Source organism: Bubalus kerabau, chromosome 1, assembly GCF_029407905.1.
Source record: "Bubalus kerabau isolate K-KA32 ecotype Philippines breed swamp buffalo chromosome 1, PCC_UOA_SB_1v2, whole genome shotgun sequence".
Lineage (NCBI taxonomy): Eukaryota > Metazoa > Chordata > Mammalia > Artiodactyla > Bovidae > Bubalus > Bubalus kerabau.
This window is the reverse complement of record NC_073624.1, coordinates 115,227,413-115,252,743: the sequence shown is the minus strand read 5'-3', so window position 1 is coordinate 115,252,743 and position 25,331 is coordinate 115,227,413. Positions and strand designations below refer to the sequence as shown.

General features: G+C 38.2%; 1 protein-coding gene across 2 annotated transcripts in view; it reads left to right on the top strand.

Moving 5' to 3' along the window:
* Positions 1-25,331, top strand: part of NAV3 (neuron navigator 3) — an 899,190-nt gene that overhangs the window by 248,632 nt on the left and 625,227 nt on the right. The window contains exon 1 of one of the 2 annotated variants that reach the window (XM_055587148.1): positions 13,729-13,855. The exons of the other annotated variant lie outside the window; for it this stretch is intronic. The gene's annotated coding sequence lies outside the window, so the exon portion shown is untranslated. Of the gene's footprint in view, positions 1-13,728; positions 13,856-25,331 lie in introns of those variants that run through there. 2 annotated transcript variants of the gene reach the window in all.

Genomic DNA, 25,331 nt, shown 5'->3' with positions numbered 1-25,331 from the left:
GCTGCAGAGAGCAGGGGCTATTCTTTGTTGCGGCACCCAGGTTTGTGATTGTGGTGGCTTGTCTTGTTGTAGAGCATGGATGCTAGGTACACGAGCTTCAGTAGTTGTGGTTCCTGGGCTCTAGAGCACGGATTAAGTGGTTGTGGCACACGGGCTTACCTGCTTCGTGGCATGTGGGATCTTCGGGGACCAGGGATCTTACTGATGTCCCCTTCATTACAAGGCGGATTCCTAACCAATGGAACACCAGGGAAGCCCAGTTATTTTTTAAAGTTGTTTGAGTGTATAGAGCAGATGCTATCTAATTGTTACCTGTGTTTTTGGTGCAAAACTTTCTCAGATGTATGATTGTATTCTTGCTTTGGTTTGGCAGAATCTAGAATGCAAAGCATCAAAATATCATGTTTTACTTGTAGTTAGTGTATCTTAATATACCAATTTATACTGTATGAAATACTTACAGATATCTTAAAACGCTGTTTCAGGTTGAATACTAGCCAGTTGCTCCTGTCTACCACTTATTGGATATTTCTTCTCATTGCTGATTTGAATTGATTCTTTGTGTACTAAATGCTTATGTCTTTTAACCAGCTGGTAGGGAAAAGCATTCCATTTTTTTTCTTAAAATTTTTTTTTGAATCATCTGTATATATTTAACCTTCAAGTGAATTTTAGAGTCATTTTATCCCTCTTAAGATTTCTGAAAAAAAAAGTAAGTGAAGGGGTTTCATCCCATCAATATTATGCATGATTAGTAGAAAGCCTTAGGATTATTTTTTGTGGAGTTGGCTTCCTGGAATCTAATCTCCACTGAGCCACTTTACAGCCATGTGACCTTGGGAAAATCTAGGCTCTCTGTCTCAATTTCCTCATCTGTAAAATGGGGATAATAATATCATCTATCTTATAGGGTTTCTATGAAGATGAGTTGAGTTAGTATTTGTAAGGCTCGTATCACAGTGTCTCGTATGTATAAGGTTTTGTATATGTGGGAGTTTTAAATTTTAACTGAAGTAAATTAAAAGCATAATGCTGGAATACAGTAGAAATGTGTGAGCTTCTTAAGGATATTGTGTTAGAGAAATGTAGTTATTTCCCTGGTAGGAGAGAGACACCATGTGTGAGTGGAGGCAGACAGTATCATTCTTTTGGGTGTTGGTTTTTAGGGCGGATGAACTGTAGATGTACCTGAGAACACCTGAGCTTAAAACGTTTGCTATTCCTAAGGAAAGAGTAAAATTCCTGTCAATGGACCCATACATATTGGGGAAAGGCTAACTGAACCCTACCCTCAAAGCATGGTTTTCATAGTAAAGCTTGCCTTTAGAAGTCTGCATCTTTAGCCAAAACAAACTTGTTGGTTGTGAATTCTTTGAATCAAAGATAGCAATTAAAAAAAAATAATGTGTGCAGACAATCATACATTCTCTGAATCTTCTATGTCTGTTAGTAAGGGTAAGTTGGAAATTTTATGTGCTGATAATGCTTTTTAAAAGTAGGCTTTGTTACATTGGGTATTATATTTGAAGAATTATGAAATCTACAAAGAAGTAATATGATCTGACTAATGTACATTAATATTAAAATATGGAGCTGTATGAACTGAAATATGAGTATACTGTTTGCATGACCACCTGAAGCCACATGAATCAGCTCACTTTAAAATGTTAAGAATCCCTTGCCTTTCCCTGAAAGAGGAAGAAGTATATGAGATGAACTATTATTGCCATACTAGTGGAGAGCAGTATACCTTCTTTATTACAGAATCAGGGAACAATCCTCTGAGATTCTTATTTGAAGTAGAAAGGAATGAATTTTTATTGATTCGTTATTTCATTTAAGACATCATCCTGCCCTCTTGCTCTCTTGTAGTATGTGTGTTCAATAAATAATACATTCTCTTTTCTCCATGTTGCCATCTAAGAATCTGTTTGGCTCAAAATAAGCCAGGTGTTTCCACAACCTACTGTTCCGGCTTCTCTGCGGTTTTGCCTAACAGCTGTCAGGACTGGCCTTCTTAATTGCTTTATGTGAGTGATGTTAATTCGGGTTGTAACATCAAAGGTGGTTGGGGGTCACTAGCTGAATGCCCCTTGCCCAACTGCCATGTTAAGGAAGTGTACGTTTCATACTGACTCTGGTTGATTGCGATGATGGCCGTTGACCCCTGACTGTTGTATGTGCCTGGAGACTGATTGATTGAATCCACCTCGGAATGATCAGGAGCCGGGCTTGTGAGGCCAGCAACAACCAGAAGCAGAATTGCAAGTAAGACCCTCGTTTCATGATCTGCTTCAGCAGGGAGCTTGGTTGTGACACAAGCTACTACATTTCCATAATCAGGAAAACAAATGAGCAGACAGGTCTTTCCAGAGAAGGGTATTTATATATTTCATCAATGATTCCTTTTGGTTTTTGTTGGGAGGACGAGGGTTGTCAGTTTTAGATTGTTTTAGTAGCCCTAAAATAAGAAGGCAAAGGGTATAATTTTATTTTTTTTAATTTATTTGTTTTTAATTGGAGGACAGTTGCTTTACAATATTGTGCTGGTTTCTGCCATACATCAACATGAATCATTCATAAGGATGCATATGTCCCCTCCCTCTTGAACCTCCCTCCCATCTCCCACCTCAGCCCACCCCTCTAGGTTGTCACAGAGCTCTGGGTTTGGTCTCCCTGCATCATACAGCAAATTCCCACTGGCTCTGTATTTTACATATGGTAATGCATATGTTTTAATGCTACTCTCTCAATTCGTTCCACCCTCTCCTTTCCCCACCGTGTCCACAGTCTGTTCTCCGTGTCTGCGTCTCTCTATTGCTGCCCTGCAAATAGGCTCATCGGTACCATCTTTCTAGATTCCATCCATATGTGTCGACATATACTATTTGTTTTTCTCTTTCTGCCTTATTTCACTCTGTATAATAGGCTCTAGGTTTATCCAGAGGATACACTTTTAAAATGGTACCTAGAAGGATTTCTGCGAGTGTTTTAATTGAAGTTTGGATTGAGCTAGAAAGCCTCTTTGGTTGTTTCCAGACATTCATTCCTCTGTGAAACGGCTGTGCTCTTTAGGGGAACTGCATAGATAGAGATCAGTCTCAGTGGGAGGTGTCACAGTTAGAAAGGCTGCATGAACTGGGTATGTGGCTTGCATTACATTAACTACCTCAACTAGAGGTTAGATTTTTACTGTCAGCTAACAACATCCTGGAGAGAGTATGTTCATTTTTATTCTTAGTATCCCACTAGGTCCTTCCCTGTCACTTCTAAGAACTCAGTTTACTATATTCTATGCTTGAACCCTGACATGCCTTGACCCCGGCTGGAAGGACAGGATTAAGTAGAGTGAAGGCATATCTCTTCGACGATATATTTGTAATGAAGCGTCTCTCTGGGAGCCTACTTAATACAAATCACCTTTCATTTTCCAACAAGGTTGCCAATGTTGGAGTCTGGTAGTAGTTTTAAAAGTTCATTTTACTTCCAACTTCAGAGCTCAAATTTAACATGATTTTTAAAGGGCCATGACATAATATCTTTTTAATATGTTTTAGTTTCCAAATATCACTTTAGAATAAAACATATATTTTGAAGGTATACAATGATTTGTGCTTGATTCTCATCAGGTTTTAAAATTATGAATATCCTAGGTTTTTGTCTCATTCAGCATTTGAATAGTTTTGAATTATACAGAGGATGTACACATAGATGTTAAACATGCATTATAACGCAAAGCAGAGATGGCAGAAGGAAAGTGTACATTGAAGTATTGAGGAGGAAATCGGTGTCTTTGCTGTGAGCATTCATCTTAATTTCAAGTTTTGTTTCCCTTCAGTTTAAAGGCCTGTACATCCTCCAAAATTGTGAAAACATTAAGAAGTCAAAGATAATTGAAATAGGAAATGGTAATAAAAGGTCTTCAATGCTAAGTCACTACATATTATGATCCTTTGTATTTCTTATATACCTATTCTTTGTTAATACTAGTTTACAGTATCTATTTAGCACTTAATAGTCTCTTGGTCCTGCCTTGGATTCCATATTTTTATTGAGAAAACATATTGTCTTTTTCTAGTATAAAAGAAATAGTCATATTAAAATATTTAGAAAATATATACAATAAAAATTAATGAAAAGAATTCAGGATTAAATGATACATGATGATATTTGCTTCAAAATAATTTTGGATAGAGAAAGAGGTGAGGGTCTAGATGAAACTGTATTGGCACTGGTAAGTTTGGGGTACGTAGTGGTTCATTGTGCTGTTCACTTTATTTTTGTATCTTTTGATAATTTCTGTAAGTTAAAATAATAAAAGTCTCTAGTCCCATTGCTCAGAGAAAATTATTTCTTCTTCTCTATAAAAACAGATTCACAGAAATACACTTAACACATATTCATATATATATTTTTTAATTTAAGCAAAATTGTACCACCCTAAAATAGAGACTCTGAGCTCAGTAGACTCAGGCTGTTCTCTCAAATGCCTGGGAGCCTCCTGTGTAGGGCCACCATTTGACATCTGTTGACTTGTTGGATGGTCAGGTTTGGTGAGTGAGTAAAGCTACGTGTGAACTCGTTTAGGGGGCTTCAGTTCCAAAACACAGTTAATTGCTGTATTTGTTGTTGTTTAGTTGCTAAGTTATATCCGACTCTGTGACCTGATGGAGTGTAGCTTGCCAGGCTAGCTTTGTCCATGGGATTTCCCAGGGAAGAATATTGGAGTGGGTTGCCAGGTCCTTCTCCAGGGGATCTTCCTGACCCAGGAATTGAACCTGCATCTCCTGCACTGGCAGGCAATTTTTTTTTTTTTAAACTACTGAGCCACCTGAGAGCCCTTGTGTTCAGTCCCTAAGTTGTGTCTGACTCTGTGAACCCCATGGACTGCAGTGCACCAGACTTCCCTGTCCTTCATTATCTCCTGGAGTTTGCTCAGACTCGTGTCCATTGAGTTGCTGATGCCATCCAACCATCTGTCTTCCTCTTTTCCTCTCGCCTTCAATCTTTCCCAGCATCAGGGTCTTTTCCAATGAGTTGGGTCTTCCCATTAGATGGTCAAAGTATTGAAACTTCAGCTTCAGCATCTGTCCTTCCAATGAATATTCCAGATTGACTTCCTTTAGAATTGACTGGTTTGATATCCTTGCTGTCCAAAGGACATAGCTTAAATATTTTCTGTAGGCTGAGATTTGGAAAAAAAATAGAAAAGTAGGGAAGCTACCTCATTCTTTCTTCTCTCCCTTTGTATTGTTACTCTCTCTTCCTCTGAAAGAAGAAATGGAGGGAAAACAGAGCAGAAGCTCAGAAGGGTTTACTTCAGAGTGAGGAATGAGAGTTGGATTGCCATCTGCTTCTACTGGTTCTAGCCCCTCTATGTCAATACCTAAGCCCAAGTGTGTGTCCATTTCATATGTACAAGTTCTTTTTCCATACCCCAAGCAATTAAAAAAAAGGTATAAAAATCGAATTTCCAGGACAGATCCTTAGGTAGCATGAGTCAAAGAGTTGTACAGGTGGCTAATAAGTCTTCTAGAAAGATAGTTTCTTTAAAGAGATTTAATTATAGTTCCTTTATTTACTTTAAAGGTATCTTTTAGCTTAGGCTTTTAGCAGAAGTTCACATGACTTCAACTTGGTGTGAATGGCATTATACCCTAAAAGCATGTGAGAGGCATTCTTGGTGTACTTGGCCCTTATCCACGGTAATTTTCAGAACACTACAGGAAAGTGTTGACCCTGTTATGGAAAATAATCTCATTGATTATGGAAAGTTCAGTTTGATTCATGAAGCAAATGGCTGCCGATCTGTAAAAGACTTTTGTTAATGCAGCACAGGTCTCTTGGACTAGCCTACCTTTGCATGACTAGGCATTCTTGAACAGTTTTTCATGGTGTATGATCCTTTTAATGTGTTGTTGGTTTCTGTTTGCTAGCACTTGGTTGAGGATTTTTGCATCTATGTTCATCAGTGATATTGGCCTGTAATTTTCTTTTTTTTGGTGATATCTTGTCTGGTTTGGATATCTGGGTGATGGTGGTCCCATGGAATGTGCTTGGCAGTATTCCTCCCCCTGCTGTTTTTGGGAAGAGTTTGAGAAGGGATAGGTGTTAGCTCTCTTCTAAATGTTTGACAGAATTTGCCTGTGAAGCTATCTGGCTCTGAGCTTTTGTTGTTGGAAGATTTTTTTTTTTATCACAGTTTGATTTCTGTGCTTGTGATTGGTCTGTTCATATTTTCTGTTTTCTTCCAGGTTCAGTATTGGAAGGTTGTACTTTTCTATGAATTTTCCATTTCTTTCAGGTTGTCCATTTTATTGGACATTGGATTTTCCTTTAACAAGGGAAAAAGTGTTTGTTTCTATATTATGGGTTAGTTTGCAAGCCAGAATGATAAAGGCATAAACCCCTTTATTCCTCCATCTTGGCAAAGGAACTCTATTACTTTCTGATATTTGGATCAATAAAACATTTTTATAGAAAACTGGACACTGTCACTTACTGAGGAATTTACTTGAAGTCACTTCTTTTTAATTTGCTCAGACCAGGTACTGGAAGATGGTTTTTTCTAAGATGTAGAAGGTATACCCCTTGCTTTTTAAAATTGCTTTGAGTTTCTTTGGGAACGTAGGGATTTGTGAGATGTTTGAATTAATCCGTCTTCCGGCTATGATGGCAGAAGTGCACGTTTATTTAACTGTTAACCTATCCTCTTAAGACATCTTCCACTTCTTGTTAGGTTTATTCTCTAGACCTCAAAGCTACAGAGAGCCTTGAACTGAGAGCTCTCATCTCACCCCTTCTCTGTCCTCTCCTCTGTTTCATCACCCTTTCTCCCTTCTTTGCTGTCTTTTCTCTTCTCCCTTTATTTTCCTTCCTCTCTTCTTTCTCTTCCCTCTGTCTCTCCTGCTTTAAGCCCCCCTTTCTCTACCCTCTCTGCCTCCTATCCCCCCGTCCTGGAATGTGCAGTTTCAATGGTGACTAAGTTAAAATGAGAGATCACTAGATGCCATGGCTAAGTGGCAGCCATATACATAAATAAGTATCCAGAAAAGATGTTTCAAACTTGACTTTAATTAAAAGTTAATCTCTCTGAAATAACAGGATTCCTTTATTGCTAAGGAGTAGTTCAATCAAACATTACTTGAAGCAACCTATCAACTTCATTTTGAAAGTGCCCTAGGTCTGTTGACCTTAAGTGTTGGCTTAAAGACAATCTTGCTTTGGTTTGACAATATGTTTCAAAAAATTATTGTTATTTTTACATGGGTCCAGGAATTAGTGGAAATTTTCAACAGAAATTAACTTATTAGAACACAACTGAAAATTCAAAGAACATAAAATTTTTCCTAGTTTCTTAGAGTTTGAGTTGAAGAATTAAAATACAAGTAGACACAACACCTACTATGAAATGATATTTAGAGGAAATATTAATACTTTTACTAAATGTTTAGGTATCGTCTGATATTAGAAAAACACCAGATTACAGCAAAAGTCAATGTAAAATATGATAGAATATAAAGATACTAAAACTAAAAGCTAAAAATCCCTCCTTAGTTGTGCCAGGTACTCCTTAGTTGTAATCAACATGGGTTTTTAAAATAGCCATTAATGGAAAAAATCATGAATCATAAATTATGTTATGTGGCTATATCATTTAGTAGTTCCATCTGCAAAACTAAATCAGTAACTAACTTGAGAGTATAATTCACAATAAATCTGTATTTTAAAATATAGAGCTTTCTAAACCCAGATTAGGGGTGAGATAATTAGATGGCATCACCGACTCAGTGGACATGAATTTGAGCAAACTCCGGGAGATAGTGAAGGACCAGGAAGACTGAGGTGGTCTCAGAGTCAGACACAACTTAGTGACTGAAAAACAACACCATCAAAATATTTATGTCCCAGGTACTACCCTGCTGGTCCAGTGTCTCAGACTCCACTCTCCCAGTGCAAGGGGCCTGGCCTCAATCTCTGGTCAAGGAACTAGATCTCACATGCCACAAATAACAATTTGCATGCTAAGGATCCTGCAGGCTGCAACTAAATGAATAAGTAAAAAGAAGTAAAAAATGCCATGGCATCCTAAGTTGCTGGAAAGATTTTAAAATCAAATGATGGAACTGTAAGTATTAAACAGAAGACTGCCAGGAGTCTTCTCTTAATGTAGTCATCCTCTTCTGTTTGGGTAATTTGAAATGTGTCCTCAGGAAAAAGCTTCCATGGGAGGAGAACTAGGACAAGTATATGGGATCATAAGAACCTAGAAAGTGAGATAAACTGGTTCCTTTGGTGAAGGACGTAAGAGTCTCACAGCCAGACTCAGTCTGGCACATTGCTGAGTGCTTCCAGGCCACAGCCAGCCAGGGTGGTCCAGGGGTGACCCAGTGAGGCAGAGTGTAAGACCCAGTCATGCCAGCAGATTTATAGTCTAAGCGCAGCTGGGAAGGAGGGGTAAGGCTAAACTTTCTAGAAGTGGAACCTGGTAGGAGTAGACAGACCCAGATACTGAATAGAACAGTTGTCCTGTGGAGTTCAGTTCAGTTTAGTCGCTCAATCGTGTCCGAGTCTTTGCGACCCCATGACTGCAGCACACCAGGCCTCCCATTCCATCACCAACTCCCGGAGTTTACCCAAACTCATGTCCATCAGTCAGTGATGCCATCCAACCATCTCATCCTCTGTCATCCCCTTTTCCTCCTGCCCCCAAACCGTCCCAGCATCAGGGTCTTTTCCAATGAGTCAGCTCTTCGTATGAGGTGGCCAAAGTATTGGAGTTTCAGCATCAGCATCAGTCCTTCCAAAAAACACCCAGGACTGATCTCCTTTAGGATGGACTGGTTGGATGATCAGTTAAAGTTGCTATTACAAGTAATTCTCCCTCATAATGTAGCTTAAGTAAGAAAGGTTTTTGGAGCATGTGGCATGTGTGTGCATATGTATGGGGGGATGTGGATGCATGTATATGCTCATATGTGTGTTTTGTTCTTACATGGTGCTCTACAGATAGACCAGGTCTAGTGTGTAACTTTTCACATAGGGACTGAGGCTCATTCAATCTTGTTACTTTCTTCTCAATAGGCAGTTTTCATGTGATGGTTCAAGAAGAGTGTCGGCATCATATGTATGCTTGAGGTCATCAGAAGAGGAAAGGTCAGCTGAGCATATATCCATTCCTTCTAAGGCAATAGCACACTTCAATTCTCTGTAGGCTCCATTAGCTGGGTATTAGTCATGATCATGTTAGATGCAAGAGAGGCTGCAAAATCTCTAGCTAGGCTGTTGTTTACCTATTTAATTCAAAATTTTAAATTTGGCATTTTTGCTATTAAAAGAAGGAGGTGATGCATATTCATGCAAAGCCAGTGATCTCTTCCAGAGGTATTGGGTATGCTAATCCATCAGTGCCTTCTGGTTTAGTGAGTAGGTGAGCCCAAGCTACTGGTTCCAATACTCATTGGGCCTGAAGAATATAATTTATCACCTGCTATACTTGGCAGGAGCCGAAGGACTGCAGTTCTAAAAGTGACTGGGTGTCGTCTGATATTACAGTGGGTGGAAATATTTCCAGTTAGCAAAGAACAAGCTAAATTGTTTTACTAAGAAATGTAGTTTTTGTACCTTTAAATGTACAAAAGGATTTATTTAAATGTACTAAAGGATTTAAATGGACTAAAGGATTTATTTAGTTAATTTTGTTCTTGTGTGTAAATAAATGTTCTGGCATGCTCCAGTGAAAAGCACATAAATAGGGAAGATAATTTATAGAGAAAGTTTAAACATACTCAATTTGCTGTAATTATAGTCAGAGCAGGAAAACATTCCATAATGTATTTGGTACAAGTACTATGCATTTTTGCAGATATGCTATTTATGGCATATCTTTTATAGCCTTTTTTCTGTGACCTGAATAGCAAGTCTTGTCTGTATCAGATTTATTTGGACAATATATTTTGATCTTTTTGCGTATTTCTGTTGCAATAATATTTCGGTCGCAATAATATCCCAGGGTAGATGCTTTCATATACATTATACTGTTTAATCCTTTGGGTATGAAGGGTGTTGTTATTTTCTCCTTTTCACTGTTGAGGTCAGGAAGTCTGTTGTCAGAGGAGGGTGGGGATACAAACCTCGTCTGATCACTGTCTTTTGCTTCTTGCAGTTTACTCTACATCCTTGTATTCTTGGGGCTCCCCCAGTGGTGCAGCAGTAAAGAATCTGCCTGCAATGCAGGAGACCCGGATTTGATACCTGGATCAGGAAGATCCCCTGGAGAAGGAAATAGCAACCCACTCCAGTATTCTTGCCTGGGAAATCCCATGGACAGAGGAGCCTGGAGGGTTATAATCCTTTTGTTCTGATAGCTACCAATTATTACTTTATATTTGTCTATACTTTAACTTATTTACTCAGTTCTGAGTTCTTTGTAGACAAGAACTTAATTATAGAAAACAAAGTATTTGTTTCTCACATGTCAGCTATGAAAGTGAGTAGCATTTGTATATCCAGAACACTGAAAGATGCTCATTTTGATTAGAAAACATCTATGCATGCTGTTTATTTTCCTTTTGTATATGGAGCCTAGGTTGTGTGTGTGCAAAGGATCTGAGGAACTTCCTTGAAATTTCTTCTGTGCTTTCATCTCAGGTGTTTCTGCAAGTCCCAAATCATTTAATGATAACTTCCAAACAAAATAGAAAATATAGGATGAAGTTATTAAAAATTAATCAGTAATTAAAATAGATACTTTTGATTTTCTTTTTTCACAAAAATATTTTTTCTATTTAAAGAAATTAAGAATTTCCTCTTCAGTTGTTTTTTAGTTAATATCACTTAACTAATTTAATTTGTATAAATATGTTTGTGTAAAAAAAAAAATGTTGAGAATTCCCTGGTGCTTCAGTGGCTAAGACTCCATGCAGGAGGCCTGGGTTTGATCCCTGGTCAGGGAACTAAGAATTCCGCATGCTGCAACTGAGATCCCACACGCCACAACTAAGACCCAGCACAGCCAAATAAATAAATATTTTAAAAAATTGTTGTCATACACACACTGAAAGAAAACAAGTGATTTCCTCTTTACCTTGGTATAAGGAAAGACATGTCTACTTATGATTCAAAATCCAGTCAATAAAAGAAAAAAATTGATAATTTGGATATCACACACACACAGCTCATGGGGTAAAACACCATTAGCAAATCAAAGACAACTTACGAACCGGTAGTAAATATTTGCAACATATGCCACAAACATAAAGCTTAATACATCTTTAATGTACAAAGACTTCTGAGAAGCTGAGAAACAAAAGACTAAAACATCAAGAAAATAAATGGGAAAAGTTATGAACTATCAATTCAAACTTGCAAGTAAAGATATAAAAATGGGACTTGAGCACAAGGAAAAAAAAGTTCAAGTTCACCCATAATTAGGTAAATGCTAATAAAAATAGTACTGAGATGCCTTTTCTCAACTATCAAGTTAGTGAAAATTAAATACTGTGGTAACACATCCCACTGATGAAGCCATAAGGAAATAGGCTGGTAGGAATGGACCTACTACAACCTTTCTGAATGGAAATTGGACAATACTTGGCTGTATTACATGTGCTACTCTCTTTTGACCCGCAGCTGCACTTTTAGGAATCTCCCCTGTAAATACAGTACTCTGGAAATACCTAAACAAATTTATGCATTGCAATTTCAATGAGAATTACAGAATAGTGGAAACACCCAAATACCCACATACAAAGGAATGGTTGAATCAGCTATTGTATAGTCATTGAGTGGAATACTATGCAACAGTAAAAAAAAAAAAAGGCAGCATTATTCACAATTGGTAAAACCTGAAACCAATCCAAGTGTCCACTAACACATAAATGGAAATACAAAATGTGATGTATATTATTCAGAATATACAGAATATTATTCAGCCTTTAAAAGAAAGGAAAATCTGCAATATGCTAAAACATGAATGAACCTTGAGGACATTATACTAAGTGAAATAAACCAGTCACAAAAAGGCAAATGCCGTGTGATTCCACTTACATGAAGTACTTGGAGTAATCATATTTAGGGATTAGGTCGTTATTATAAATGTGTGAAGTGACTAGTTTTAAGATAATAGCAAGTGTCCAGACATGTTGGGAATTGAGAATGCATGATAGCAATTAAACAACAGTAAGAAAAAAAATCCAAAACCTCTCTGAAGCCACATGTAACCCCCATGACTAACATATACTCTCTGGTGCTAGATTTCTTGTCAGGTAGGCTGTCCTTTTCTTTCCTTGAGATGCAGCTGAAGATCTGTCATTCTTAATGAACACCTTCCTATGATCCTTTTTCATTTGAAGTCATGCTACAAAAATTTAATATAACAGTTTTACCAAAATTTTACTGAAATAGATAATTGGAATCAGGATTAGTTTGCCATTTTCTAAAGTCTGTTTTTTAGAATATATTTGAGAAGATATCACTTTATTGTACTATTGTAAAGCGAAGTAGAGTTCACGCTTGACATTTAGTAGGTACTTGATGCATAGTAATTGAATGAAGGAATACCTGAATTGCTTTTATGAATAATAAGAGCCATTTGTAACTAACCGATTCATCACTTGTAAACAAATTACATAGAGCTGAAGTGCTTTGAAGCATCTCGTGCTTGTTGAAGTACTATTTGTACTGTTGATTTGCTCTGAAACTCCTTTCAAACTAACATTAAAGAAAAATTAAGTCCAATATAATTCTAACTTCTTAATATAAATTATTAGTGTGATGGGTCACTAGTGATTGAAATATTTTAAAAGATTATATTTCCCATTATTAAACAGTTCTTTTTTTGATACATATCTTTATAATATGTACAGACCCAGAATTTCAGAAAGTCAAATATAGAATAATCCTTTACAAAATACTGCTAAGTCACTTCAGTCGTGTCCGACTCTGTGTGACCCCATAGACGGCAGCCCACCAGGCTCCCCTGTCCCTGGGATTCTCCCGGCAAGAACACTGGAGTGGGTTGCCATTTCCTTCTCCAATGCATGAAAGTGAAAAGTGAAAGTGAAGTCGCTCAGTCATGTCCGACTCTTAGCAACCCCATGGACTGCAGCCCACCAGGCTCCTCTGCCCATGGGATTTTCCAGGCAAGAGTACTGGAGTGGGGTGCCAGTGCCTTCTCCTTACAAAATAATTGAGTAGTAAATTTCTTTGGTTGGCTACTGCATTCTTCCTTCCTTCCTCCCTTTCTTCATTTCTGTTTCCTTTCTTATTTCCGTAATCATTTCTTAAACTCTGTGCTAAGATAAGTTACTCCTGAAGAATAAAAATAAGATAGTCTTAACTGTTTGTAAGTAACATTGTGTTAGAAGGGTACGAGAGTGGCTATATCTTATTTGACTATATTTCCTATTTCTCAGATATTTATAGTCATTGTGATTGTTTAAACATAAAAAAGCGTGTCTTTGCATTTCATTTTTATTTCTTAATGCCTAACATGCATGAGCAGGTTGAATAATTAAGTATTAAAAACTTTTCCATAATGAAATTAAGATTCTAATAAACTCTAGTCCATTTGGAAACCGAACCACTATATAAAGCATACCTTCCTTCTTCCTGAGTACTCTTCTTGAGCACTCCAAGAGTACTCTTGTGCAGTGGCGCGTTGTGTATGTCAGCAGAAATAGAAACAGAAAAAAAAATTAGGGGCATTTTTCTTTATTTCTGCTTCATAGGTTTATCCAAGTTTCGTTGACGAACAAAGGAAAACGGTTTTCAGTGCGTGATAGCAGCATTCCAGTAGAGAAGAAGAAGAACTGTGCAAAGCTGTGTCGGGATAGAAGCCAGTGATCTTGTACGGGTGAGGGAAACTGTGGTATTAAGATATTTCAGATGTCTGTGGATTAATATGGCACAGGTTTATTGCTCAGTTGTATCGCTTCCTGATGTGAGTTGGGCCACTCTTCTGGGTGACACTCCGTCAACAGTAACTCAGGAATTCCAACTGTTTCCCCCTTAGCTACCCAGATGGGAAAGACTCACACTCATTGTATTTAACCATCTAGTTCCAGAAGTAACAGCTCAGTTTGGCTGTTGGTGAGAACTGAGCAACATATTCCCAGGAGTGTGGCTGAGAATTGTGGTCTTGCTTATGCACAGAAGGAGAAAATGCTGTGGTGAGCACACGGCCTGGTTTCTTATACACCTGTGGATAGTAATACATAAAAATAAACTGCTGAAGAAAGAAAAAAAATTATGTCCAAAGCAGTCTTTTTTTACTGGACACAAAAATAGTATAGCCTTTCCCTAAAGGGCTTCTGGTATCCCCATCCTTTAACAAATATTACAAAACAGAATGACCTACACTGAAGACCGGTGTTTCTTTGATCTCTCTTCAAAATGTATTACTAGTCTCTCTAGTAGAAAGTTTCCACAGTTTTATATGCTGGCCAGAATTCTGATTCTCTAATTCACATAGAATTTATGATATTTAATAATATAATTTGCTTCTTTATTTGTGTCATACTGATGTCCAAAAGTTGGATATTAAGAAAAAGTAAACTGTAGACTCATTTGGCTATAAAATGTCAACAAATCACGACTTAGGATAATCTGAAATCACAGAGGGCCACAAACATCTCTTAACAAGGAGAATGTTACTCTACTCAGAGTATCTGTAGGTTGCAGTCCACTGATCAAACTAGTAAAGGGCCTTGGCTAAGAAAGTGGTGGAAATTAGGAGACAGCGTACAAAGTCTTAGAAAATCAAAGTTGTGGGGATCCTTAAAGATAGCATACTTAACCCTTTTGTTTTTGAAGATCAAGTGATTGAGTTGAAACCACATAAAATTTTTTAAAACTTCTAGTTCCAAGTTCGTGAAGTACAATTTGTTTTCTTTAACATAGCATCCCATCTTCTTTCTTTTCAGTATGATATATTAGTTCAATAATGTTGCCTAACCTCTCCCTATTCTCTTCCCCCCAAATACAATAGCTCAGAACAGCAGATATGGAACTTCCCTGGTAGCCCAATGGGTTTTACTCCGTGCTCCCAATGCAGGGGGCCTGGGTTCCAGCCCTGCTCGGGGAACTAGATCCCACATGCTGCAACTAAGAGTTCACAGACACAACAGAAGGGTCTCCCACGCCACAACTAAGACCCAGCACGGCCAGCTAGCTAAATCAATACATATTTTTAAAAAAGTACAGCCCGCATTTATTTTCCCATTGATGGGTAAAGCTGGGCTTGACTGAGTTTGCCATAATGCTGTGGGTTGGATTTAGGTTTTCTCCATGTATTTCCTCTTCCTTCATGAGCCAGTGGTACCCAAGGTTCCCAGGTTCTTTCCGTCTCAATGCCCTGACATTGCCCATAGGATGGTGTCCTCATCACATGGCTGAAGGTTTCTGACCAGCACAACGCTGCTTTCCAACTCATGGGAACTGGGGGAAGGGAGAAAATTGCCACAGAAGCAATGGCCTTTTGAAATTATTTGAAAAGGATTTCTGCTCTTATTCCATTGGCCATAGCATTGTAAAGTGGCAGGACTTTGTGACCAGGTAAACTGGTGGATGTAGCCTTTCATTTTGAGGCCCTGTATTCAGGTAAATAAAACCTTGAGGATCAACAGAGAACAGATATTGACAATCAGCAGTCTGTACATTCAAAAAAGTTTGAACTAATATATATATATATATGTGTGTGTGTGTGTGTGTGTGTGTGTGTGCGTATGAGTGTGGGTATGAGTGGGTGTGTGTGTATTGTGGGGGGATGAGCATGAGTAGAAAAGATGAAAAAAGCCCCCTTCTGCTTAGGAGAAACTGTGTAGATAACAGTCTTTTCATAGCAATAAAATGAGATTTTTGAACTTTTCTTAGCTCATCAGCCTTCAGTATAACTTATATGATTATCTCAATAAAATGATTGTATACTTGCTTTTGCAACAAGAAACAGCCATGTGTTTCAAATCTCCCTTATGGGAGCCTGTATTTTGTAAATAACCAAGTTCATGTACAGATTAAATGTGAGAACTTGATCAAATGAAAAGTTTGATTAAAATGACATAATAAGGCCTTGCATGTTTATAAGCACACATCATAATTTTATTTCACATAATGTGTTCTATATCGTCTGGGTTGTGACCTGAATTATTGGAAATATCATGCATGTATGTGTTTTTCTTCTCTCTTCAGAGCTTAGAAACTCCATTTCAGAACTATTATTGAAGATTGAATTGATGTCAGCCAGGAAACTGTAATTTCCTGTCACTTGGCATTGAATTACTACCTTGAGGTTTTAGACAATGAACAAATTTAGCTAAAAGATGCAAGCTTTTTTTTGACTTATTATTAGTACCTAAGAATATGAATCTTTGATACTGTTTCATCTCCATTACAGATATGGTTATTGGCTCAGAATCATATTCAACCCTCTTTGCATCCTTTTATCTTGAACTAATCAAGTCCAAACTTCCTGCTGGAAACCCATGTATGTTCTTTAAATGTGGACTGCAGAGCCAATTTATCTGATAAAGCAAATAACATACCATTTTCTACAGAAATGGAGCAGAGCAGCCATGTTGCAAGGAACATAATGTTTTCCCCTGCTGTTTTTATTTTTCCTGTGTATCACCAGTGGGAAAGATGGGATTGTATGAGAATGTAGTTTGTAAAGCCTGATGCAGGCAGTATTTTTTAAAAGTAATTTTCCTGAATATGTGGTATACAAGAGGAAGATTTGTTTTGTCTTTGAAAATTGGGTTGCAATTTTCTGAAAACCCACAAAATTTGCATTATATCTTTGTTGACTTTCTGGTTGCCAGGTTCTCTGTGACCCCTAAAAAAAGTATACATTTATGTGTGCAAGGGCCTTTGTGGGACAACCAATAATACCAAGGCTCTATTTCATTGTATACGGCCTAGTTCAGTGGAGCATGAAGGTGTCCTGGGGTTGACTTGATGGAGATCATGTCTTTGCCTGAGAGGATGAGCTGGGAACTCAGCTTATGGGGAAGGGGCAAGACAGAGCCTTAAGCATCTACTTTCTTCCTGGCCCTAGAAAAATCTCTGACACATGGGAGGCTCTAGGAAAAAACAATCTTATATGTATGTATGTATGTATGTATATATATGTATGTGTGTGTGTGTGTGTGTGTGTGTATATATATATATAAATAAAAGGAAGAATCCCAAGGGAGATGCCATCTTCGCAAGGTGAGTATCTTGAATTTATATTGTGATCAAGTCAGACATGTTCCAGGCTGCTTGGTATAGTGACTCTGGAGATGTAGGGACAATTTTTCTTTGTGCTGAATTGTAAAAATGGCATTGCAAGATATTTATCATGTTCCCGCTCCCTCCCAGTAAATACCAGCAGTGTCTCCAGTTCATGGGACAACCAAAAAGAGCCCACTCCTCCTGGTACATTGCAAAATGCCACTTTTAGACAGGTTCTAACTCTGCAGAAAATCACTTGCTATAGTCCCATAGTTGGTTAGTTGGTTGGTTTGAAGTGAAGTGAAGTGAAGTCGTTCAGTTGTGTCAGACTCTTTGAGATCCCATAGACTGTAGCCTACCAGGCTCCTCTGTCCATGGGATTTTCCAGGCAATAGTACTGGAGTGGATTTCCATTTCCTTCTCCAGGGGATCTTCCCAACCCAGGGCTTGAACCCGGATCTCCTGCATTGTAGACAGACACTTCACCATCTGAGCCACCAGGCAAGTCAGAAAGTGAAGTCGCTCAGTCATGTCCGACTCTTTGCAACCCTGTGGACTGTAGCCCACCAGGCTCCTCTGTCCCTGGGATTCTCCAGGCAAGAATACTGGAATGGGTTGCCATTTCCTTCTCCAGGGGATCTTCCCAACCCAGGGATTGAACCTGGGTCTCCTGCATTGCAGGTAGATGCTTTATCCTCTGAGCCACCAGGGAAGCCCTTGGTTGATTGATTGATTTATCTATTACAAATAATTTTACATTCTGTAAATTCCTTTTTTTTTTTTAACATTTCTTATTTTTATTGTGAACTAGTTTAAGTGTCCTTAAAAAACTGGAAATAGACCTCCCTTATGACCCAGCAATCCCACTGCTGGGCATACACACTGAGGAAACCAGAATTGAAAGAGACACATTGTACCCCAATGTTCATCGCAGCACTGTTTTATAATAGCCAGGACATGGAAGCAACCTAGATGTCCATCAGCAGATGAATGGATAAGAAAGCTGTGGTACATATACACAATGGAGTATTACTCAGCCATTAAAAAGAATACATTTGAATCAGTTCTAATAAGGAGGATGAAACTGGAGCCTATTATACAGAGTGAAGTAAGCCAGAAAGAAAAACACCAATACAGTATACTAACGCATATATATGGAATTTAGAAGGATGGTAATGATACCCTGTATGCGAGACAGCAAAAGAGACACAAATGTATAGAACAGTCTTTTGGACTCTGTGGGAGAGGGAGAGGGTGGGATGATTTGGGAGAATGGCATTGAAACATGTATAATATCATATATGAAATGAATCACCAGTCCAGGTTTGATGCAGGATACAGGATGCTAGGGGCTGGTGCACTGGGATGACCCAGAGGGATGGTACGGGGAGGGAGGAGGGAAGGGGGTTCAGGATGGGGAATACATGTACACCCGTGGTGGATTCATGTTGATGTATGGCAAAACCAACACAATATTGTAAAGTAATTAGCCTCCAATTAAAAGAAATAAATTTATATTAAAAAAAGAAAAGCACAGTGAATAAGCATAGAGAATATACAGAATTAACACTTATGTGTACTCAACATCTAGCCTTGCCACATTTTAGCATGTGGCTTTCTAAATTTTTGAAGCCATGGGGTACTGCATCATTATTAAAGCTTTCTTTGCAGTCCTCCTCAGTCTCTTTTCTGTATCCTTACCCCAGGAAAAAAACTGCTGTCTTGATTTCAGATTTTTAGTTTCTTATGTGTTTTTATGGTTTTACCATATTTCTGTGTATTAGTGGCATTTGGTATTTATTTACATATTTTAAAATTTATAAATGATATTACAGCTTATTTTTGTGCATCTTCTTTACTTGATGCATGATTATGTTTTCAAGATTTGTCTATGAGATATGGTCGCTTTAGATTATTCAATTTAAAAAGCTATAAACGAGATAATACAAATACATGCCACAATTTATTTATCTATATTCCTGATACTTATATATTTAGAATATATCTAATTTTTTAGAACTCAGTACCAAGGATGCTATATTGAATGTTCTCATACGTGTCTTTTAGTGGATGCATTTATCCCTAGAAATTTAACTTACGGGTGTGAGGATCTGCTGACATTTAATATACTAAGTTTTGCAAGATTACTCAATAGTGCTTGCCTGTACCAACAAAGCATTTCAGGGCCGACTGAAAGATCATGAAATTTTAGTATTATCCGTTGCAACTACTACTATTGACAACATTAAAAAACGTTAACAATCCTTTGTGTGGGACATTGTTTTTAACACTTTATATTTTCCCAGTTACTACTTTTCATATGTTTATCGGCTATCCATGGTTCCTCTTGTGGGCCTTGCCTGCTCATATGATTTTTTCCATTTTTCTACTGGGTCTTTTGTCTTCTTCGTAGATTTTTTTTTTAGCCAGATTTCTGTTTTTAGTATGTATACACACACATATGTATATGTATACTATAAACAGATTTTCCCAGCCTCTGACTTTTGTATGTTGTATGGTTTTTGTTGTGCAAATGGCTGAGGCCAATTTTTATCAGTTTTTATTAGAGTTAGCAGTTTTCCTGTATTGTGTAAAAAAAAAAAAATCTTTTTATATTACTCTTATTTTCTCTAGGTGGAAAGCCAGTTATCCAAAAATCAGCTTTGAAAATTGTCATACTGCTGACTGAGTAATAAAACCAGATCCAGAAATCATTAAGAAATGACTGGAAGTTTCTTTCGGAATTTAAACCATGGTGCTGCATCCAGTTGGCCCTTGAGCAACATTGGTGTGAACTGTGAATGTCCACTTACTACGGACTTATTTTACTAAATACGCAGTGGTGGTAGTACAGTATCCAAGGTTGGTTGAGTCTGGATGCAGCACGATGGCTATGGAGGGCGGCCTGTGAAGCTATCCTCAGATTTTCTACTGTGCAGAGGCGTGGGATCCCTTAAACCCCCACTTGGTTCAAAGGGCAACCGTATTTAACAATTCATTATCAGAATTCAAAGCATAAACAATGGCCGTTTCACCTCAGATTAATGGTTTAAATTCCGAAAGAAACTTCCAGTCATTTCTTAATGATTTCTGGATCTGGTTTTATTACTCAGTCAGCAGTATGGACACAGGGACTGTTGATTCTTTCTGCATTCTCTTTGCCTTGAATAGAGGTCAAAGAGCCTGGGGGAAATATGTGAAATAAAGTGAGCCTCTTTATTTTCTTCATTTGTAAACACAAGGCATCCGGAAAACCTGTATTAGGATATTGAGTTCTGGATGGTTAAAAATCTCGGATGAATTTAGGCTTTCTTTTGGGCAAGTACATGAATTGGGATGCATAAGCACAGTCCCCCCTCTATAGAGCAAAAGAAAGTAATGAACTACTGCTGCAAAAAAATGATGCAGATGAATGCTGCAGAAAACAAATAGAAGGGAGATACTATGTGATTCCACTTAATGTGAAGTTTTAAGAATAGAGAAAACAAATCTGAGGTTTGTTCTGATAAAGCAGAAGAGTGGTTACCATCCGAGTGAACACAGCTTCACTTTGGGCTTTTCCACGTGGCTTAGTGGTAAAGAATCCACCTGCCAGTGCAAGAGACACAGGAGACTTGGGTTTGATCCCTGGGTCTGGAAGATCCCCTGGAGGAGGAAATGGCAACCCACGCCAGTATTCTTACCTGGAAAACCCCATGGGCAGAGGAGCCTGGCGGGCTGCAGCCCATGGAGTCTCAGAGTAGGACACAGCTGAGCACTTACACATGCACTCTCACTGCTGTGGGAGAGGGGAAAGTAGTAAGTCTCAAGGAGTTTTGGAAACATTTTGTATTTTCATATGGGTAGTGGTTAACTAAGTGAATCATAGGCTATACCTGTAAGATTTTTGTACTTTGTATGTGTGCGATGCCTTAATTAAAAAGAGAATCTGGCTGAAATAAATTCAGAAAGGGCTCAGCTATATGTTTTTGATAAAATACAGTTTTGATATAACCTTTTTAGGTTCGTAGGAAATTACAGTTGACTCTTGAACAACAAAGGTTTGAACTGCACAGGTCCACTTATATGCAATGTTTTTCAACAAGTAGGTACTCCAGTTTTATATGATCTGTGGATGGTTGAATCCATGGATGCAGAGGGCTGACTGTAAAGTGGATTTTCAACTGTGTGATGGGCGGTGATCCTGAAACCTCCTTTGGTCAAGATCAACTATATTGGCTGGAGCATGTATGTATGTAAGCATGCGTGCATTTCACATGCTTGCTTCACAATCATATGAATCCCTTTATGAATGGCTACCAGCCTGAAGGCATTGTGTCAGGCCTTGGGGGAATCTGAGAAAGTATATATGGCTGACAGTCCAGTGGGTGCTGAGTAACTAGATAAGTGTGATGGTATGGGGGAAGTCTATGAATGCCAGTACACTCTTAGGAAAGAAGGGGTCAATGTGCTTGGAGCAGGGTTGGGGGCATAAAGAAAGTAGAGACTTTGGAGAGGAGATGAATTTGAGGAGACATTTTAACGATAAGTAGGAGTTTGTCAAGTAGAAGTGTGGCACTTAGGGGATATGTTAAAGCTCAAGCTGTGGAATGAGGCATTGTACTCAGGAACTCTGTATTTCTTATAAAAATATAAGCTCAGAAGCAGTACTATATGAAGCTGAAAAGTTGAGAAGGGATCATGAATAGGGTAGAATGTTGAATGACATGCTAAGGAATTTTGATTTTGATTTTCCTTTTGGCTTTAGGGGTTAGGGAACTGCTGAAGAATTTTAATTAAGTGTCATGATTATGTTTGCATTTTTCGAGATAATTTTGGCAGTAGAACCTAAGACAATTTTGATCTTCCCTGGAGGTATGCCTTTGGTGCTTTTCTCAATTTATGTAAGTTCTATGAGTTATCTCTTTAGACTGATGACTCTTAAATCCAAATCTCTATTCCAAACGTCTCTCCTTTTTCTTCACACTTCTGAGTAGAATTATTTCTCTGTCCCTGGATAGAAACTTGTCTTATTTCATGTGTTTGTTCACCTTTAAATGATATAATCTTTATGATCACTTAAGTCACAAAACAAGTTTCAATTTAAAATTTAGAATATTTATTTCAATACATTTATAAACACATCATTACTCAAAGCTCTTCCTGTTCCACCAAACCAAGACTGGGTTCCAGTTCCCTTCCTTACCATACTTCAGCCATGTGGAAAGAACCTTCTTTTTTCACCTCCACACCCATTCACTAGGATCTTTGTAAGGGAGGTGAGGAAGAGAGAAGAGGTATAGCAGTAGAACATTTCTTACTGGTTGTTCCTGGCTTAATGGCCAGTATTGACTTGGTGACCTAATGGCCTAATTCTCTGTAGGACTGGGGGATATGAAAACTAACTCTTGGTTATTTATGTGAGATGCTTGAGGACTTCCCTGTTGGGTTCCTCTGATCTCACCTCCCTTGATCTGGAAAATGACCTCTCCTTGAGCATTTCAGATCACCTGGACTTCTCTTTTCTGCAGTCCCTATAGCCGCCTCCTGCAGGAATCCCTTACCCATCCTGGCAAATTGCTTTTTTTGAGCAGCATCCCTTTCCTATTTCATATGGATTCAGGCAAACATTCCTACCACAAATTCCTATTCTTGTTCTAAGACAGATACAGCTTTGATCTACAATCAGAGAAGACTACAATTTATTCCTCAGATGCCTTGCCCTCTCCTGCTGCCACAGACCACCTTACAACACTTAGGTACTGAGCTTCTGGGTTTTCTTACTTGCAGGGGACCTACAAATGCAGGGAAGCTCTCTGATGATCCCCTTAAAATCCCTGAGAGAAGACTAGGTCAGGAAGTGGCACATATCCCAATCACCCAAAAATCCTTTCAGAAATCTCATCGTCTTCATCTTTTTCATCCTGCATTTGTGTGAGGGACTTTTAGATAAGTTTGAGCAAGATCGAAACCTCTTAAGCTATATAAAAATGAAATTATTTATATTTATGCATAAAGTAAATTTCACTCCCAAACCCGACCACTAAGTTATATTGAGTAAGAGAAACAGAGAATTGATATGACATACTTGCAATTACCTCCATAATGAGAGAATAACCTATGAGAATTTTTTCAATATACATAACCTATTCTTTTTGGGCCAGTTAGTTTTATTATAAATGTTTTTTATTCCATGAAAGTAAGCATAAGTTGTGTTAGATTCTTTATGCATTTAAAATGAACTGAGTGTTAGTTACTTAGTTGTGTCCGACCCTTTGAGATCCCATAGACTCTAGCCCGCCAGGCTCCTCTGTCCATGGAATTCTTCAGGCAAGAAAACTGGAGTGGCTTTCCATTCCCTTCTCCAGGGAATATTCCCAACCCAGGGATCTCATCTGGGTCTCCCACATTGCAGGCAGATTCCTTATTGTCTGAATCACCAGGGAATATATTTAATATTCATTTCATTCCATTCACGTGAAATTCCCTTTTATCATTGGTGTAAACTTCTCATAGATATTCTAAGGTTTTGATGTTAGACAAAACTGAAGAGTTTTCTGTTGCTCCTTGGTTTTAGTTAAATCTGACTCCTCACTGGACTGTAAACTCTGTGAAGACAAGGACTAGATTTGAAATTTGACTCCTTTGTCCTGCATGGTGTTGAGTACATATTAAGCACTCAGTGCTGTGTGTTTTAAATGTTTTTTAACACTGTAATGAAAAGTAAATTAGATAACAGTGGTAAATTTAAATAATTTAGAGCATTAATGATACTTTGGAAATTCTATTTTATACTCATATAAATTTGTTCAGTTGCTAAGTTGTGTCTCACTCATTGTGACTACATAGACCGAAGCATGCCAGGCTTTCCCGACTCACCGAGTTTGCTCATATCCATGTCCTTTGAGTCAGTGATGCTATCTAACCATCTCATTCTCTGGTGCCTTCTTCTACTTTTGCCTTCAGTCTTTCCAAGCATCACAGTCTTATTTCCAGTGAGTCAGCTCTTTTTATCAGGTGGCCAAAGTATTGGAGTGTCAGCTTCAGCATCAGTCTTTCCATTGAATATTCAAGGTTGATTTCCTTTAGGATTGACTGGTTGGATCTCCTTGCAGTCCAAGGGACTCTCAAGAGTCTTCTCCAACACCACAGTTCAAAAGCATCAGTTCTTCAGCACTCAGCCATCTTTATGGTCCAACTCTCACATCTGTATGTGACTACTGGAAAAACCATAGCTTTATCTAGATGGGCCTTTGTCAGCAAAGTAATATCTCTGCTTTCTAATATGCTGCTTAGGTTGGTCATAGCTTTTCTTCCACAGAACAAGTGTCTTTTAATTTCGTATCTGCAGTCATTTTGGAGGCCCCCAAATAAAGTCTCTCACTGTTTCCTTTGTTTCCCCATCTATTTGCCATGAAGTGATGGGACCAGATCCCATGATTTTAGTTTTCTGAATGTTGAGTATTAAGCCATCTTTTTCCTTCTCCTCTTTCACTTTCCTCAAGAAGCTCTTTAGTTCCTCTTCACTTTCTGCCATAAGGGTGGTGTCATCTGTGTATCTGAGATTATTGATATTTCTCCCAGAAATCTTGATTCCAGCTTGTGCTTCATCCAGCCTGGTATTTCACATGATGTACTCTGCATATAAGTTAAATAAGCAGGGTGACAAAATACAGCCTTGATGGACTCCTTTCCCAATTTGGAACCAGTCTGTTGTTCCATGTCCAGTTCTAACTGTTGCTTCTTGACCTGCATACAGATTTCTCAGGAGGCAGGTCAGGTGGTCTGGTATTCCCATCTCTTGAAGAATTTTCCAGTTTCTTGTGATCCACACAGTCTAAGACTTGGGCATAGTCACGTAGTTAATTATGACGTAGTCAATTTATGACATAGTCAAAGTCTCATATGAAGCATATTAGACATCAGAAGGACTGTACAGATTGGTTATTGACCATTTGTATATCCTCTTTTTTTTCCTAAAATTAAAAAAAAAATAATTTCAGCTTCGCAGAAGTGGTTGAACCAGTTACCACCTCTTTTTCTCCAGTGGCAACATCTTGCATAACTGTAGCACAATGTCAAAGCCTGAAATTGGCATCAGAGATACCAGAATCAATTCATATTTCACCAGACTTATATGC